Consider the following 7,774-nt stretch of genomic DNA (forward strand, 5'->3'; position numbering starts at 1 on the left):
ACCTCCCCGGAGAGAGCGGATCCTCCCAAGGACTGGGGTTTAGCACCACCTCCATGGATCTGTCGCAAGGACTCTAGGAAGACTGCTGAACCAAGGAATTGTGTAGGCTGGTAGTCAGGTGATAAAACTGAGATTAGGATCAAGCACTGTTTTCCCAGATGGGGTGGGGAGTCATTCCATGCAAACTCTTACGTGTAAGTACCCAAAGCACTGCAGATTCAGATGTGTGCCTCGTGGCGCAGCACAACTTCAGTCGTGAGGGAGAAACAGCCTGGCAGCCCCTCGCTCCTCTCACCACGGCAATGGCAACTTACCCAGCCGCATGCCTTACCCTATCCTCACAGCTTTGATCCCCGCTCAGCAGAGGAGGGAGGCTGGAGAGAAGCTGTGATGGGCGCCGTGAGGGCATAACACGGGCTGCAGTGCTCCGAGGCAGCCCACGCGTGTTGGCGGCAGCCGGCCGTGCTCAGCAGCCCCTCACGGCTGCGCCTTCCCCCGCCCCGCAGTGCGTGCAGTCATGGCACTCTTTGATGGCGATAACCATTGCTGTCGTGCTTGCGGTGCTGGAAGCCAAACACCCTGCTGACAGGGTGTCTGAAAAAAAAAACCAAATGCCTGTCTTTGAAGTGTTATGCTCAAGGCAATTTGTGTGGAGTTTCCTAGCTCTTTCTATAACATAAAAGGGGGGTGGGGGTGGGGGGGAAGTGGGGCAAAGAATCATTGCACCTCCGCTGTCCAGCTTCCAGCACAGAAATAAACCAAACAGCCTGGTTTGCCTGACAAGCTGTGAAGATTCAGATAATCCTGTCCAGCTTATTCTCCACTCAGGGGCAATTTGTTCCTTTTAAACTCCTAACAGCATTTTGCCAAAGCTGCCATCAGGGAAATTGTGACATGAGCCGTGCAAATCTTTACTCACCCATTCCCAAGCTGTTTCCCAAAGAGGTTATTGTTCCCCCCTCCCAGTCCCCTGCCGGCACGAAGCACAGCCGTAAATTAAATTGGCGACCGCTGGTAACGCTAACATTCAGGTTTCACAGATCGCATTTGTTTCCAAAGCGTTCCCTTTAACAGGAAGCCCCTGGAGCCTGCACGCATGCTCTAGTCCGCCACCTCCAAACTACCCAAAATCAGGCTCGTTACTCGTGGGTGCAGTCAAAAGCTGTGCCACTCTGAGGAAAATAAAACAGAACCCTCAGGCCCCAGCGAGGATCGAACTCGCGACCCCTGGTTTACAAGACCAGTGCTCTAACCACTGAGCTATGGAGCCGCCGCTCAGAGTTTCTCCCGGCGGTGCATAACCACCGGTGCGGGCCCTCCCCGCCGCCCCCTGCCGGGCGCCCCGGGCCCCGCGCAGCCGGCGCCGCCCTCCGCCGGCCCCTGAGGGGCCCGCCCTGCACAGCGGCCTCGCCGCCGCCGCCGGGGGGAGCCCGCGACCCGCCGGGAGCCGCTCCCGGCCCACCGACAAAGTGCCGGAACTCGCCGGTAGCCCGCCCGCCGCCCCGGCTGTCCCCTCTCCCCGGGGGAGTCCGCCCCCCGGCCTGCCCCGCTTCTCGCCCCCCAGCGCTGGGGGCCGCTGCCGGCGCTCCCAGGCGGCCGCCGCAGTTGCGTGGGAGAGCCCGGGCCGCAGACCCTCCTGGTCCTGGGCCTCCCTGGGCCCGCTGCAGTAGCAGGAAATAAAGCTGCTGGAATGAGCACGTCCGGCCGAGCCAGCAAAGGCACCGGAGCAGAAATACGGGGTGGGCGAATGTCTGATGTACAGCCGGATCTGTACCGGCAAGGAGTAAAAACCTGTCGTAACAAAGGGTGGTTTTTCCTGCAGAGGTTGGGTGTTCTTGGGAAGTGTGAGCAAGGCTGCTGCGGGGCAGAGGTGCTGCCCGGAGCCTCTGGGCTTCACTTGTGTGACCGCTTGCAGCGCTGAGCATGGACCCTAGAGAGGATTTCTAGGTAGTTCCCTCACCTGCTGCCTGCAGATCAACTTTAACAGAGGTTATGGAGCTCAGAAGCTTCAGCGGACAGCTGAAAGGTAGAAGGCAGCCGTGCTGTTGGACCCTTAGTGTACTGCTGGTGTCCTGTGTATCATCACTGCCAACAGCACACATTAGCCAGAGGTCTGTGATCACTTATGTATGGCCTGGAATTTTTTAAAAAACTTCATAGCAGATAAAATTATTGCAGTCATATGCCTTTCAGAAAGCTATATTCCAGGCCCTGTCTTCATTCTCTATTAATAGCTCTTTATATAGAATTCAGACTTGGATCAGTGGATGGGAAAGGGATGCAAAGTGGATGGGGGAGCTCACGAACCTGGCTTGGCTTAACAAAATCTTGAAACAAAGAATGTTACACTATGGAAACAAATCTCAAAGTCCACAACAGGGACTGCAGTATCCTGGGCACTAGATGTGTAAATATGTGATTTCTGCCCAAAGATTTTTTTTCCTTCAAAGTATCTTCTCACATTAACCCCTTGATAGTTTTTAATAAATGACATCAGTGAAATCTGAAATAAACACTGAAAAATTATTGCTGACTCATAAAACAAAGCTCCATGGGGCAGCTGGATAGTTAGATGCAGTCAACGGAGCAACAGGGGGCAGGTCTATTTTCTCCATTGAATGATACTCATATGCATGTATATTTGAAGTATTGTGAAAATATTCAGTGAAGATTAAGTGTTCAAATCCATCTCAATTCCCTACTAACTCTGGGAATATCAAGAAAATCTTGAGTTGTATTTCTAGTCATCATGACAAAGATATTTGTGTTAAAATTACAGATGTATGTATTAATCATACATTATTAGCAGTGTTAATTTAGGGACACATCTCCTCTGAGATATGCTCGATAGTAAGCCAGGTTGCAGACTTTTCAGTCTTCAAAACTCTAATGACAGCCAGTGGCAGCTTTAGTGCTTTTCTAGATGGTGTGTGTGTGTGTCCTATCTGCATGTGTGTAATGCAGTGGAAGTCTAAGAGCACTACATTGTAGCAAACTAAAGGTCTACAGATTATTTGCTGTTAAGACAATATTGTCATGATTGGTTGTCACACCCTGGAAAAGAGAGAAATGCCATTGCCTTGCAAAAGAACATGCAATTTTTTTTGCCCGTGCCACTTTTCATGCTTAGCCTGAGTTACCACATGCCCATTTATGAACTTGGAAGAGTCAGTGAAATCCATGCTGGAGACTATTATGCAAGTGCATCAATGCACAGAAGTCCACAACATATTTAAGCATTCTTTTAAAAAAACCCCCAACACCCAAAAAACCCAAAACCAAACCAAAAATATCCTTTATGAGAACTTGTTACATGTTACTATACTGTTCTCTTAAACAGTCTGTTGTGTTCTTCTGCTATCTCACATCACTTCAAAGGCAGAACAGCCAGAAAATATTTTTTTTAAATCCTATTAAATTAATTAAAAGGTTTTTTAAGTCCTGACAGGGATGGACCTTTTACCACTAGGGCAAGAGCTGCCAGATATTCCAGCTGTAGTTCAAAGGGACCCTCTTTGAACAAGAACAATTGTACTGGGTTTACTATATAAAACCCTTGCATCCTTAAGACCCACAGGCCTCAAGAATTAATGGGCATTCCATTCATTCAATTAACCTGGGAAAAGGAGACTACTGTGCACTGAAAAGAAAGCAAATACAGAGCACTGCTCCTTTAGGAGCTGAGGCTAGAAAAGACAGGATTGTACAAAACCTGTGTGAGAGCTGTCAACACAGCTGAGGCAGTTGGCACTCACCTTCTCATTTCATCAGGGACTGGCTCCTGGTGTCAAAGATGTTCATCTTCCCTCGAACACCAAAAGAAATGCACCAGTTGTGATGCTTGAAGAGAACAAAACTGGAAGTGACAGCACATACCATTGGGAGGAGTAGAGTGCTTTCTGTATTCTTCAGAGGGAGGATTATCAAAAAAATCCCACATTTATAATTAAAAATAAATTCTTACTCCTCTTATCCTAAATGACCAAATGTAAAGGCTTGAAATATTGGCTTTTTCTCTCTGTTATTGTTTTGTTCTAGGCTCATTTACATCAATGGAACAAGATTGACTGGTTTTCATTTGGTCTTGGAAGACAGGCACCAAAACCCCATAGTGGTAATACTGAATCTTGATCAAATAGTTGTTTAGTCCAAAGTGAGTGGCAAGGTCAGAGTTGTCTGAATTCAAGATAAGAGTGGACGCAGTTCTCAAAGTGGAGGCAGTTATGCTTTGAAATTTTCATGCACTTTGTTGAACATTGCACTTTGTTGCTATGTTCGTATCACTTTAGGGAATGTACAGATCATCTCGAAAAACCCTTCTGATTACTATGGAAATAAGAATCAACAAATAAACCAATAAATCATTTACATTCCTACCAATATTATTCTATTCCTCTACACTGCTATGTTTTATCTCTCCCACCCCATCTTTCAAACACATTTTCAAAGCCAAACCAATATCTACTTGGCAGAATTTCTTTGAACACGTATTCTTATTTCACCTCAATATTACTAAGTATCTCATCTTTTTATAACTGAAGGCAATTCTTTGCATATGAAGTCTAAAAATGCTGTCTAACTTAAAGCTACCAGAATCTGTTATTGCAGTAATCACTCCCTCACTAAGTCTGTACATCAGTGCCTGAACTGGGAAGCCCTCCCTTTCTTCTGTCCATTAGTATTGACAAAGCTAGTCCTTCAAATACATTTTTAATAACCTTTTTATATGGTGCAATATCACTGAAAGTTCACTGCATTTATTTTTGTCAGTTCAGAATGATGGGGTTTTATATGAAAGGATTGAAAAGATTTTTCTGTTAGTGCTCTTCAATTTAAAGGCTCCAAAGCATTAATGTTGTGAACGTTAATATTTTGGCCTGATACATAATCTGCCTCTGCACATATTGCATCTGGGCTAATGGGAGAAACCAGAAAAGTAGCTTTGTGGATCAGGAGCACAGCCAAATTGCAGGGATCTCCTCTATGGTTGACGATTTCCATTTCTTTTTTGATTTTTTTAATGTCACTGTACCAGAATAGTGGCATGAGCTGCCTTTCATGTTATCAGAGACATCAAAGGGAAGTACTGAGGACCTGTCTCTTTACTGTTTTCCACCTTTTTCAGTCACTGACGCTCTCACCTAGTGAGTCCAACATGCTGCAAAAATAGCATCCCTGTGCATGCACCGCTTGCTAGCCCTCACGGTGTTGGAGGTGCCAGTGTGCAGCTTTCCAGCTCTTAGAAGCTTTGTGCCTAGGTCTAGTCACACCCAACCACACGGCAACCACACCTGTGCTGTGGAACATGAGCTGCTTCTGCTCCAGAGCTCACCTTGCCTTGGGCTGGGAGCACAGCACCAGGCTGTGGGTGGAGGCAGCAGTGTGTGACGGTGCATTTCCCCAGTACATTGCACCCAGCTGCTTCCTTCCCACAGAAAGTGAGGTTCCAAAGCAGAAGGGTCCTGCTGGAGCCCTGCTGCTGATGTCTGACCAATAATTTCCTGGCACAAATCCAAAGGGATGTGTGCAGGATGAGTGTGTGAGGCTCCAGAGATCTGACCCAACCAGTTGCCTACATTCCCCACCAAAGCAAGGGAAGAACCAGCTCTTAAGTGGTAAATTGGGTGGCTGCATCTCTGTGGGCACTTACTGGGGCTGGCACTGACCAGGAGTATTCCTGGCAATCAGAACAGATGAGCCAATGAATAAAGTGATCTGCCCTCAACCACTTACTAATTTGATCTCTTGGTCAGGGGTGAGATCTTTAGAAGACATGCCTCTTCTGAGGTGAATCAACAGAGGATTTTGACATCATCCAGTGTCTTTCAAGAACATGAAATTAATTTTACAGCTGTCACTGACAATTAATCTGTTTATTCATGCAGTGGGGGTAAAATTTGGTTCCTTTATATTAAACAGCTAAAAAATTCACTCTGCATATCTGTTTTCTGAGGAAAGAAGAAATTTTCTGAGCAGACTAAGATGGCTTCCTGCAAAAAGGGACTGCAGTCCCTTTGCTTCTCATCACAATAAAAAAAGTATCCTTTGCATTTCCCTAGATTTATTTTTTTTTTCTGTATTCACTTCCATTATTGGTTTATCTTTCCATCAGGGGGTTAGGCCAGGAGGAAGGCTCAACAGAGAACTCTGTTGTGTGTATGAAATAATACTGTAGCAAATGAAAACACCGAATCAATCTTGTTTTGTTTTTGTTTTTTTTTCTTTTGTTAATAGACAAGTTGATAAGAAATGAGTTTCCTATGGGACAGAGCCAGGAGGAGTGGAGTTCATATAAGGTTTTCCACACCATTTCATAGCTATCCAGTTAAGAACAGGCATCAAGCTACAGCAAGGGTCACCAGGTAATTTTCCTTGACACAGAGTGCATGCTTCTCATTCCATTAAACCATGTCAAGGTAATGCAGTGAATATCACACTGACTTGCCAAACTGCATTAACCACAGTGCTCTCTCTCCAAGATTTTAAGGTGATGTCTTTTGAAATAATAGCTGCATGAGGCTTTTGGGATATATGACCAAGTATTTGCATCTTTGCAAAAGTTAAAATCCTTTAGCCTTCTTGAAGTGGGAAATATGAGCAATATTTATACACACCCTAATATTCATGTAAAATATCATATTAGATATTCAAAAGGGACAAGAACACATTATTAAATGAAATTCAGCATCTCACCAGCAAGAAGTAGGATTGGGGTTTCCTAAAAATGAAAAAAACATCAGAATCTTGAGTATGATCTCAGATAATCTTAGGTGTATAATAAATGCAGAGATCTTTCTCATCTGGTCTTTAATTTTACAGAGTGCAGTGATGTGAGGAGCAGAAACAACTCACTCTGACATTCCTATGTAAACAACATTGAGCATTACTAGAGGACTGGGAAAGTATGACAATCTCTTTCAGAGCCCCAAGAACAAAGGCCCATTTCAGTTTATGTGGAATTTCAATGTAGCCAGTATATTTCATGGCAAGCCATGTCGTAGCTACAAATTCCTCTGTTATTTTCACTGTTTGGAGCAGGGGAATTATCACATCTTCCATTCCTTCATTTGATTTCAGCTGAATCCCTGAAAAGCTGTGTGTCACATTTCTCTACCTACATTTTATGTTGACATCCTCTTGTGAAAAGTGACAGGTGTGATGGGCAGATGCTTCTGGCTTGCACAAGACTTCTTTTTATATGTAATAAAAGTTCTCAGTTCTGTGGAGTTCACAGTGCAGTGAAATCTACAGAAGGAAATATTTTTTCTTTCTGTTCTTAGAAATGCAACACATGGTACCAGAATTTTCTTAATCACAATGAAATGTTTGTGAACTTCAGTAGTTTTCCAGCTGGAATTTTGTCCCACAAAAGTAACAGTACTGAGTATCAAGTAATGACAGTGAAAAAGAAAGGCTCCAAAAATAAATTAATTTATATGGAAAGAGCTGGGCTTTTAATAAAAATAATTTAAAAAGGAATTTGCAAGTAACCAGTCCAACTTTGAAAGTAGATAGATTTAATTTTCAAAATATGGGTGGAGAGTTGCTTTTAAAACTGACACCTGCACATGCCAGTATAATTTTCTTTTTGTTCGTGTAATTTTTAAAACATGTTCTCATTATACCATTTTCCTGGTTTATATCCCACTGGTACTACTGAACCTCGAAATGTAATTCTTTGGGGACCTTTAGCAGTGATATGCTGGCTCTTTTTATATATTACATTATTATTGTTATTTATTTACACAAAGAACTCTTCATTAATATCACTATG

General features: G+C 44.1%; 1 non-coding gene across 1 annotated transcript; it reads right to left on the minus strand.

Moving 5' to 3' along the window:
* Positions 1-1,197: 1,197 nt before the first annotated feature.
* On the minus strand, positions 1,198-1,270 carry TRNAT-UGU (transfer RNA threonine (anticodon UGU)). Its single transcript has one exon. It is a non-coding gene; the product is annotated as a tRNA-Thr (tRNA).
* Positions 1,271-7,774: the final 6,504 nt, after the last annotated feature.

The sequence above is a fragment of the Cyanistes caeruleus genome, chromosome 6 (genome assembly GCF_971803275.1).
Source record: "Cyanistes caeruleus chromosome 6, bCyaCae1.hap1.1, whole genome shotgun sequence".
Taxonomy (NCBI): Eukaryota; Metazoa; Chordata; class Aves; order Passeriformes; family Paridae; genus Cyanistes; species Cyanistes caeruleus.